Here is an 11300-nt window from a genome sequence, read left to right on the forward strand (position 1 = left end):
TGTATTTTATCTTGGAGGGCAGACGTGCCTGTCCTGGTACCAGTTAAACATTTGTTTTACTCCCTCTGAGACCCATGGCCCACAAGACCAGTAGCTGGAGCAACATCACTGGACTGTGGTGCTCTCCATCCTCACTGAAGAGTCACTGTAACATTCTGCTCTTCAATGGCATCCAGTGGTGGATGTTGAAGAAAAATATCGTGGACATTCTGGAAACATCTACTGAATAAATCCTGCAACTACAAACCTTGTGTGTGATCCTGCAACAACTACTAAGCCTGCACACATGAGTTATTCATTTTATGAACTGGAGTGTAGAGGAACTGTTAGGTCAGGACTTGAACTGCTGGTTGAGCACTTGGTATCTGTGTGGTTGGCCAAGGGAGCACAGGCATATTGTTTGCACCTGTGCTCCCCATGTGACCAGAAAGGGTGGGTAATGTAAGGGCCAGTCACCAGTAGGGTGAGTTCAGCTCTTCCTTCCATGTGTATCTCTTGTCCTACCTGTGAGTGTATTGCTTGGTACTGCTAAGAACCTGTCAGAAGTCATTTTCTTTCTTCGTGAGCAGTATATATGTCTTATTTGTTCTCATAATGTTGCCTTTTTTTCTTTATTCCAATTTTGGATATATCTAGAGAGGTTTTGGTGAGGGAAACATCTAATAACCAGGGCAAAAATTGAGGTACTTTAATTTTGAATTACAGAGCTTTGGTAGAGTTGTTTTATGATGGCAGTAGATTAGGACTGAACGGGAGAAATGAGTGTTTGGAGCTGTGCAGGAAATCCAGGAGTGGTTTAGGAGGAGATAGAAGAGGTCAAGGACAGAATTAAAGAGCTGTGATAACATCTAGGGAATATGGAGTTCTCAGGACCAAGTAGATGAAGATGCTGCAGAGTGGATTTGAGGTGGTTTGAGAGATTTCTGTTTGGGTTGAGAAGGCAGGTATCCTAGCAGTCTACGTAGTAAAGGCTGGGTGAAGAATACTGTCATCTCCCATTTGTGGTCCTCATTATGAAGATGTTGCCTTTATGCCCGTGACTAAACAGGGCAAAGAATTTACTGCATTTTCAGAAAAGAGGTTAACTGGACATTAAGTTGTCACAAATTGTTTTCCTTTCATCCTTAATTATTAATTCTCTAATACTGCAACAAAACAGGTGAAGAGAGACTAGTGCAGAGGCTGGAAATATCCAAATGGCTGATGTTGTTCTTTCTTCTGTGTGGGAAATCCTTTCTGTGAAGGACTTTATGTGTAGTGCAAGTTATATGGGGGTGTCTGTATGGGGTGGCTGCTCTTAATCCATTGCAAGAGTCATAAACACAAATTGCAGAAAGTGCTGGTCCATCTGTTGAATGCACGAGCGTTTAATTCATCTCTAAGTGTATTTTCCTGCAAGAAAACGCTGAACAGCACAATATGGAGGTTTCTCTGCACTGGCTATCTGTTTAAGTAAGAAACCCTAAACGATGGGATTTTTCAGAAGCATAACTGGGAAAATAGAAGTCCGGAAGCACATGTACTTAAGAACTGAAACCTTGAAGGAAGTCTTTGAGTTGTCATGTTCTAAGTGATCATGAAGGCTGTGTGAGACTTCTAGTAATTCTTCAGGTAACAAACATTAGGAATGCTTAAAGTTTTGTGAATGTGTTAATGACAGAAACATAGCTGAAGGCAATTGGAAAAATATCTCCTGCACTTTTTTTAGTGTAAGACTTTAAAGTGTATATGATTACTCAAATGCTTATGGCAGAGTTGTTCTTGCTGAGATACAGGTCTGGAAAAACTAATTATTTGCCCTAAGTTTTCTGGGATTCATCCTCTAGTGTAACAATGCTCTGAGGCAACCAGGAATGTTGCTTTGCCCTGTGCAGTCTTCCAGATTTTTCTCAGAGATTATATCTAAACTGTGCAGTGCTGTCTTTCTTCTTTCTCTGTGTTGCTTTTTGCTTCTTTACAAAATATGATGCACCTCAGTAATGCTGAGAAGGGCAGAATTGCTGCTCTCATTTCTGAAGACATACACATTTCAGGTTTAATTTTAGAATCCTATAACTTCTTTTACACTGTTAAATTCAGCTAGGATGAAAGATCTTGCCTACCAAAATTGCTGGAAAGTGCAAGGGCATCTGCTAAAGGTTATAGAACAACCCAGATATTTTCAGTACCTCTCTTCTATCCCATGTCTTAGAATATGTGATATTTGCCTCTGTCCATGTGGATTTTTGCTTATTTTGTCTTTCAATTTCACAACCTTATCCATGTTAGAGATGAAAGAACTTCATTTCTTCAGAAGCACGAGAACCTGTTCCTGACAGGGTAACTTTGGGGCAGTAGGGTGCATGGTTTATAGGAGATGGTTGGAAAGAATGCCAGTTCGTGTGTGTGTGTGTGTGTGTGTGTGTGTGTGTGTGTGTGTGTTTGTTTGTTTTAAATCTGTGGATTATGCTTTTACAGAGAAGTGAGATTTTCGGGGGGGGCCAGCATGGCTACAATGAAACAGTCAAAGAGCTGTGACACCATCTAAAGTAAACATGTTCAAGTTCCAATTGCCTCTTTGTTTCTACTGTGAGAAATGTGAAGCTTTTAAAAATATATTGAACATGTAGGTTTTAAACAGTAATCCTATTAATGATCTTTACTGAAAGGAGCTAATGTTGAGGCATACCGATTGCCAATGTTCACCTTGCAACTTTGGTTTTGAAGATGTCTCGTGATAATAATACTAGGAATACAGGAAAATCTCTTCTTCTGGTGGAGAAGATATTTTCTTCAACCAAAACTGTTTTGAAAGTTAACAAGATCAGTAGCTTTGCAAATGAATTTCTTTATTCCACTTGATAGATAGCAGAATTAAAACTTTGTTTCGTGTTCTTGTGCCTCTGTCCACTTGATAGCAAAATCACTATTTATATTGCAGAGTTGAGTGTGTTCACTGCCAAACAGACATAAATTTTCTGTTTCCAGGGTCCTATTTGCTTTCTGTTACATGCTCTGAGGTGCTTGCACAAGTACAAATGCTCCCTCAGATCCTCTATTGTGTGGTTGTTCTGCGCTAGCTCAGATGTAATTCAGTCACGTTCTTTCCTTAACCTTTCCAAAGCCACAGCTCTAATTTCATGTGTGCTGATGTTAGCATTCATTTTATGAACAATAAGGGAACTATGTATATTCATGTTCATAGACTCGTGTAATAACACTGATTAGAAAGGAACTTACAGAGATCATCTAGTTTAAATCTCTGCTGAAAGCAGAACCAGTCTCAAAGTTACCTGCCCAAAAGGCAGATTGCTTCTGGCTTTGCCTGCATTTCATTTGTAATATCTGCCCCTCAAGTACAGAAAACAAGAGCACAAAATGTACCTAGCCTTAGTCACAGTGAAACGTAAAAATGGCCTGCCTGCCAAATAACAGAATATATTAGAAGTCTGCAAATGTATTTTGTAGTGACTATATTACTCTCCTTCTGGATTTGTCTACAGATTTTATTTTCTCTTCAATTCAGAGAGATTCTTTCTTACTGCAGGATGTGGCCTGCTTACACATACACTAACACCATATCTGCCAAACAAAAATAGTTTTCTTCTGTGCTCTTCGATTAGACCATGATAGCACCATTAGAACAGGGGAGGTAACACTCCTCTGGTGCAGAAGATGGCATAATGATCAGCCTGCCAATGTTTTAGAACACTGTGTCCCAGGTATGTCACCTATGAAGTGAAAAGAGTGATGATGGTGAAATGTTCTTCATTCTTGAATTTTGGTATTCATTTTGAAAGAATGCAGAACTAAGAGGAGGTTTAATGGGAGCTGCACTTACTTACCAACCCTTGAGAGACAGCGAACCGCCAAACAAGAGAGAGAGAAGGAACATGCTGGCAGTGGATGCAATAGGTAGTGCCAGCAGAGCATCCCCTGCTTCAAAGTGCACTTCTCTCTCTCCCACTGCAGCTTCTCTCCTGCTTTTATTCTCCCCAGGCTCTGCAGGGTTTTTTTCCACTTGCATGCTGTACCTGCATGGCCAAGCGGAACACCTGCTTGTAAAACTAGTCTTTGCAAAAACAAGATAAACTTGGTCAGGTCAGCTCTCTCTGCAAAACAAGATATTGTGGCTGTAGCTGATTTGTGGCTGTAGCCACAAATATCAGTTCCCTTAAAATGGTCAGAATACTTTGTTCCATCCCAGGATCATTCTTCAGTCAGGGGCCTTTAGGTCCATGACACAATCTAGCATGTCACAATTTCTCATGCAACCAGTCAGCAATGTTCTCTGTTGGTAGGTCTTCCAACCATCTGACCCGAGCCAGCGTGCCGGCTTTGTCATTTCCAGGTGACTGCACGGGCTGATGGCCAGATACATAGTAGGCATATACTGTTCTATGCCTAACCATGTTCCATATATCAATCCGCATGCCTCAGCCCCAGATTGGTTGGGCACGTCAACTGATAGTCCAGTCCTGAACAGCCCACAGTGCAATCCAGAGTGTGAGACCTCAGTAGACTGCCCAGCTATCCATGCAGATGTTCAACACACTGACACCTGGCTCTTGGATTATAACCATCCACACTGCTCGTAATTCAGCCCACTGGCTACTTCATCCATTCCCTTCTTCAAACCAGGTTGTCTCAGCTGAGGGATGGTACACAACCACACACCATTTACTTGGATTTCCCCTGCTGGACCCATCAGTGTACCAGGCATCCTCTGGAATTGGATATTTTCCCGCTTGTATGGGACTCTTCTCTGGTGGAGTGACAGAAACCTCCTGGGGTGCATCGCTGTGGTATGTCACTGGGCCAAGTATTTTCTGCCATTCTTCTCTCAGTGGCAAAGAGGACAAACAGCTGTGTTGCCCCAGATAGGCGACCCATCGTGCCACTGTTTGGGCTTGGGACACCCCTGTCTTAGGAACATGGGCCAGATTACTCATTCCCGAATAGGCAGCGTTGTTTTTACTACTGCCTTTGCTGTCTGTGTTATTGGTTCTACAGCCTACAATGCAGAACAGGTAGCCAATAACTGCTTCTCAATCATACTGTATCTCTCTTCAGCTCCATGCCATACTTGAGACCAAGAACTGACTGGGGTCCAAGCAGAACCCTTCCTGAGTCACATGTACGTCCTGTTCTGCAGGGAGAGTGGGATCAAATAAATAAGCACAGGTGCTTAGTATAATGACTAACTTTTCTTGCTGAAAGCGTCCTGTTCTACCATGTTCTCCATTCCCACAACCGGCCTTTCTTTCTTAGTTAATCAATATAGAGGTGTTAAGATCTGCGTGAGGTGGGGTATGAAGGTTCTCCAACATGCCCAGAAATTGCTGTAATTTCTTTTGCTGTGGTTGGCTTGAGTTTTATCAGTAACAGCACTGGGTAAGACTTTAATATTACCGCACCAGATAAGTACCAAAAATTTTACTGATAGTCCAGAGCCTTGGACTTCCTATGCATTCATGACCCATCCTTTCTCCTGCAAGTAAGCTGACAATGATCCTACCTCTTTCTCCAGCGCTTCCAAAGAGGAAGAGGTTAACACTAAATCGTCAATATAATGATATAGTTTTACATCAAAAGGTTTATCCCATTCCACCAAATCACGTGCAGCCAAATTGTGGCAGGAGGTTGGAGAATGCACATACTGCTGTCCCTCCCAAGTAAAGGCAAATTGGTTCTGCAATTCCTCAGCAACTGAGATGCTGAAGAATGCATTGGCTAGAGCCAGGACACAATGGTAGGTCTCCAGCTCCCTACTCAATGTGTCCAGGAGGCTGGCAATATTGGGTACTGTAGCATGAATTGGTGGGATTACCTTATTTCATTCCCTTTAATCTACAGTCATGCGCCATGTTCCATCTGCTTTCCGGACCGGCCGTATAGGAGAGTTACGTGGGCTATGTGTGGATCATTTAATTCCTACTTTCTCTAATTCCTGTATAGTATTTGTAATTTCTTCTTGTCCCTCTGGGAATTGGTATTGCTTCATATTAGTGATCTGGTATGGCTGGGGTAACCTAGTGGGCTCATGTTTCACATATCCCTGCAAACTCGATTGCACTTCTCAGACACTAATACTGGAACTCTCCAATATTAGTTTGGAGAGTCAGTCTACATAGCGTATCTGTGTCCAATATCTATTCCTAAATTGGATCTATAGATACCTTATACTCCCAGGGGCATACCCCCAGTACCTAATATCAACAAAGTTTGGGTTGCTGGGATCATTTCCTCCAAACCTCCAAGCCCTCCTATATAACATGACTGCCAGTATGATTCTTTGCTCCCTCTTCAGCCCTTATTAGTCTTTAACCATGTATGCTAAGTACAGATGTTCACATACATACAGAGCCACACAAACAATTCATCTCGTCCATAAAAAAAGTACTGTCACGTGTTCACTTTCTCAAGGCCCTCTAGAGGGAACTGAAGGTCGGCTATTGGTTAGATCAGAAGGGTGAAGCCCTACTGCAAGTCTCCATTTCTTCCACGGTACCTTGTAGGTTTCCTGTTATAAATGACATGTTCAGACTACGCAATGGGAAAGGACAAAAGCGAGTTCCCTTTCTTCTAGAGGCAGGTACTTGTGCCATGTATTATTATGCAACTGTTTCTAAATTTATTCATGCACAGTTTGGAGCCTGACCTAAAAATCCGTTTTTAGTCAGCCTTCTGTTCAGAGCAGAGATAAGAAATTGAAAGGCCTGAGCAACAGTGAGCTGCAAGTAGAGGTGTGCAGCATGCTTGAAGATCACTGACCTCTTGTGGACAGACGAGAAAACAACATGACCTTCTTTCAATACCACTTTCATGCACTCTACATTTGTAAACAGTGATAATCTTTTCCTCTAGATTTTAAATGCATAAAGTCTCTCGAGAAACTGTAGATTAAAGATGAGAAGAAAATCTATTGCAGAAGCTGAGAAAGTAAAGACAGGATAAGAAAGAAGATCTTCTTGATAAATTAGTAGAGATAAAAATCATAGGTGAAATTGAATCTTAGTTAACTGATTTTTTTTCAACATTTTATCCTGATGATAATCATGAAACCATGAAATTATAATAATGATAATCATGATACCATGAATGATAATGATAATGATTCATGATAATCATGAAACCATGAAATTATTATGAAAAAAAATACAGATGTTAGGAATTACTAGGAAAAAAAACACAAAACTAAACACAAAACTGTCACTGAAGACACTGTCACTGTCACTCAGTTTAAACTGCATGTCCTTGCTCAGCCGTGCCAGTTGCCCATCTCCTCTGCTCAATTTCTTCTGCTGGGGGATGGAGAGCTCTTGTGCTCGTAGAAGGGTGTCCTTAAAGAGCTGCCAGCTCTGTTCTGTTCCTGTGCCCTTAAGGACAGTTTCCCAGCAGTTCCTTGAGCAGCTGGAAGTTTACTCTCCTGCAGTTCAGGGTTCTGTCTCTGCTTTTTGCCAGGCCTGCATTCCTCCGGATTACAAACTCCACCAGGGCATGATCACTACTGCCCAGGATGCCTCCAACTTTAACCTCTCTGATGCTCTCCTCCACATTGGTGAGCACCACATCCAGTAAGGCTTCACCTGGACTAGGAATTTATCCTCAACAGACTCCAGGAATCTCCTGGATTGTCTGCCACCTGTCGTGCCACTGTCCTAGCAGATATCTGGGTGGTTGAAATCCCCCATCAGGACAAGAGCCTGCGAGTACGACACTTCCTGCAGCTGAAGCAAGAAGGCCTTATCAGCAGGCTCTTCAGATCAGGTGGCCTGAAGTAGACACCAACCACTAGGTGTCCTTTACTGGACTGATCCTTGATTTTAACCCATAAGCTCTCAACCTGGTCATGGCTGTCACTCAGACACAGCTCTTTGCAGTCTATCCACTTCCTAACGTAGAGAGCAACTCCCCCACCCCTCCTACCCTGTCTATCCCTTCTGAAGAGCCTGTAGCCCTCAATCCCTTCTCACACAAGTTCGGACATCTAGCCCAACATCCCTGAGACGAACAAAGACATCTACAGCTAGATCGGGTTGCTCAGAGCATGGTCCAGCCTGACCTTGCAACTGTCCAAGGACAGGGCATCCTTCACCTCTCTGAGCAACCTGTTTCAGTGCTTTACCATGCTGGCAAGTAATGTTATTGTAGATTCAAGTGATAGCCAAAAAGTCACATGTTGACTGGGAAAAAAAATTGGTCACACTAAAAATTAAAAGGCATTTCAGTAATAGTAGAGACATACGCTGCTTAACACAAAACAGATTAATCTTATTCAATTTGCAGGTGCAGTTTGCTCTCACAGCCTGAAACCACAAATGTAAGGCACCTGGTGGCATTCATTCTCAACAAAAGAGCCCTCTAACAGAAGTGATGTATAGCCATCTGGAGTCAGTAACTGAGAACTACTGGAGGCTTCATTTGTAAACTAGATACTAAAATTAAATAACAATGACTGAGGCTGCAGCATCAACCTCTGGAAGATGAGTGTCAGAATTAAGGCTTCATACTCTAACTTAATTTGTTCCCCTTCCATGTTATGTTCTGGTCTATACTATAAAGTGTTTTTGTTCTTCATAGTTATTATTGATTTATTTTTAATGGACTCAAAAGCTATGTCCTACAGAAGCAGCTTTGGAAAGATAGGTAAAAAGAAATCTCTCCAACTTCTAAAAGAATGGAAGCAGGAAAGGTTATGTAAAGCAGAGTATTATGAAAAATGAAACTTGCAGCAGCAACAGCTCAGCACTACTGTGACATTCCTCCTCACTTACTCCTAAAGCAAACTTTCATGGACATTCATCAGGTACATGTTCTCTATTTAATGTTTATCCAAATTAAGATCCTGTAGGAGCGGTTTGTGGTGCAGCTGAAGCCACTGGAAAAGATGAACTCAATATGGAAAAAAAAACCCAAACGTATTATGGTATGCATTCTCAGAATTAGCCTCTGTCATTACAGCATTACTTCTGACAAATTCTTTTTGCCTCAGTTTGCCATCTGAAAATGGAAATTGCTCATTATTTGTTCAGGACTATCATGATAACTATATAGAATCATAGACTCCTTCGAGTTGGAAGGGACCTCTGAAGGCCATCTAGTCCAGCTCCCCTGCAATGAACAGGGACATGCACAGCTCGATCAGGTTGCCCAGGGCCTTATCCAGCTTCACCTTGAAAGTCTCAAGGGATGGGACATCAACCACATCACTGGACAACCTGTTCCAGTGCCTCACCACCCTCACTGTAAAAGATTTTTTCCCTATATCCAACCTAAATCTACCCTCTTTAAGCTTGAAACTGTCGCAACGCGCACGCCGAAGTCACCCGCTGTACCAATATGGTTATCGCGTAGTGCTTAATTTATTGCAATTCGACTACAACATTTATAGAGCATCAGGTAGGCGTCGCGCACTACAACACTGCTAATTGGACAGCGGATATCATCACATAGGCATTCTTGCAGTTAGATAGTGGTTAGCAGTCCCGTAAAGCACAACCTGGAGGTGTAGATGTTTGACCTTGCAACACAGCAGCTGTTCCTCGTCTCAGGCCTCCAAGGACACTCCAGGGATTACTCGAGCGTGTTCTAATAAATATGCCCACTGTCCATCAAATACTTCCCACATGAAACTATTTCCCCTTGTTCTATCACCACAGACCCTGCTAAAAAGTCTGCCCCTTCATTCCTGGAGCTCCCCTTCAGATACTGAAAGGCAGCTGTCAGATCATGTCAAAGCCTTCTCTTCTCCAGGCTTAAGAGCCCCAGCTCTTTCATCATAGGAGAGGTGTTCTGTTCCGTGAATCATTTTTGTGGCTCTACTTTGGATGCACTCCAACAGGTCCATGTCTCTCCTGTACTGTGGACTTCACATCTGGACGCAGTACTCCAGGTGAGGCCTCACCAGCACAGAGTAGAGGGGCAAGATCACCTCCCTTGACCTGCTGGCCACACTTCTTTTCGTGCAGTCCAGGCTGGCTTTCTGGGCTGTGAGGGCACACTGCTGTCTCATGTTAAGCTTCCCGTTCACCAGTACCCTGAAGTCTTTTTCTGCAGGGCTGCATTCAATCCCTTCATCCCTCAGCTTGTATTGGTAGTGGGGGTTGCCTTGACCCAGGTGCACAACCTTGCACTTGGGTTTGTCAAACCTCATGAGATTCACATGGGCCCGCTGCTTGAGCCTGTCTAGGTCTCTCTAGATGGTATCCTGTCCCTCAGACATGTCAACTACACCCTACAGCTTGGTGTCATCTGCAGACTTTCTGAGAATGCACTCAATCTCACTGTAGTGTCACTGAAAAAAGATATTAAGAGTATCAGCCACAGCACTGGCGACTCAGGGACACCACTTGTCACTGATCTCCATCCAAGCATTGATCCATTGACTACCACTTTCTGGGTTTGATCCTGCAGCAAGTTCCTCATCTACCAAACAATCCACCCATCAAATCCGTACCTTTCCAATTTGGAGAGAAGGATATTGTGGGCTACCATGTCAAAGGCCTTACTGAAGTCCAGATAGATGACATCAGTGGCTCTTCCCTTGTCCTTTCATGCAGTTACACCACCACAGAAGGCCACTATGTTGGTCAAGCAGGACATGCCTTTTGGTGAAGCCATGCTGATTCCCCTGTATCACCTCCCTGCCTTCCATGTGCCTTAGCATAGCTTCCAGGAGGATCTGCTCCATGGTCTTCCCTGGCAGAGAGGAGACTGACAGGTCGGTAGTTCCCAGGATCATCCTTTTTACCCTTTTTTAAAAATGGGTATGACATTGTCTTTTTTCCAGTCACGAGGGACTTTGCTGCATTACCATGACTTTTCAATTATCACAGAGAGTGGCTTGGTGACTACACCAGCCAATTCCCTTAGAAATCTGGGATGCATCTCATCAGGATCCATAGACTTGTAGATGTTCAGGTTCCTCAGGTGGACACAAATCTGATCTTCACTTACAGTGGAAGGGACATCGCTTCCCTGATCCCCTCCTACCAAACCAAACGTTTGAGGGCTGTGTGGCAATCAGTTATCAAAGACCACCAAGGCAAAAACTTTGTGGAGTACCTCAGCCTTCTCCTTGTCTGTTGTTACCAGCTTGCCTGTGTCACTCACTAGGAGGGTACGCACTCTTGGACTTTCCTTTTCTGGTTAAGGTGCCTGTAGAAGTCTTTCTTGTTCCTCTTGGCACCCCTTGTCAAGTTTAGTTCAAGTTGAGCCTTGGCTTTCCTGACCCCACCCCTACACAACCTAACAGCTTCCTTACACTCTTCCCAGGGTACCTGTCCCTGTTTCCACTGCCTGTGCATTTCCTTCTTGCT

The sequence above is a fragment of the Numida meleagris genome, unplaced genomic scaffold, assembly GCF_002078875.1.
Source record: "Numida meleagris isolate 19003 breed g44 Domestic line unplaced genomic scaffold, NumMel1.0 unplaced_Scaffold165, whole genome shotgun sequence".
Taxonomy (NCBI): domain Eukaryota; kingdom Metazoa; phylum Chordata; class Aves; order Galliformes; family Numididae; genus Numida; species Numida meleagris.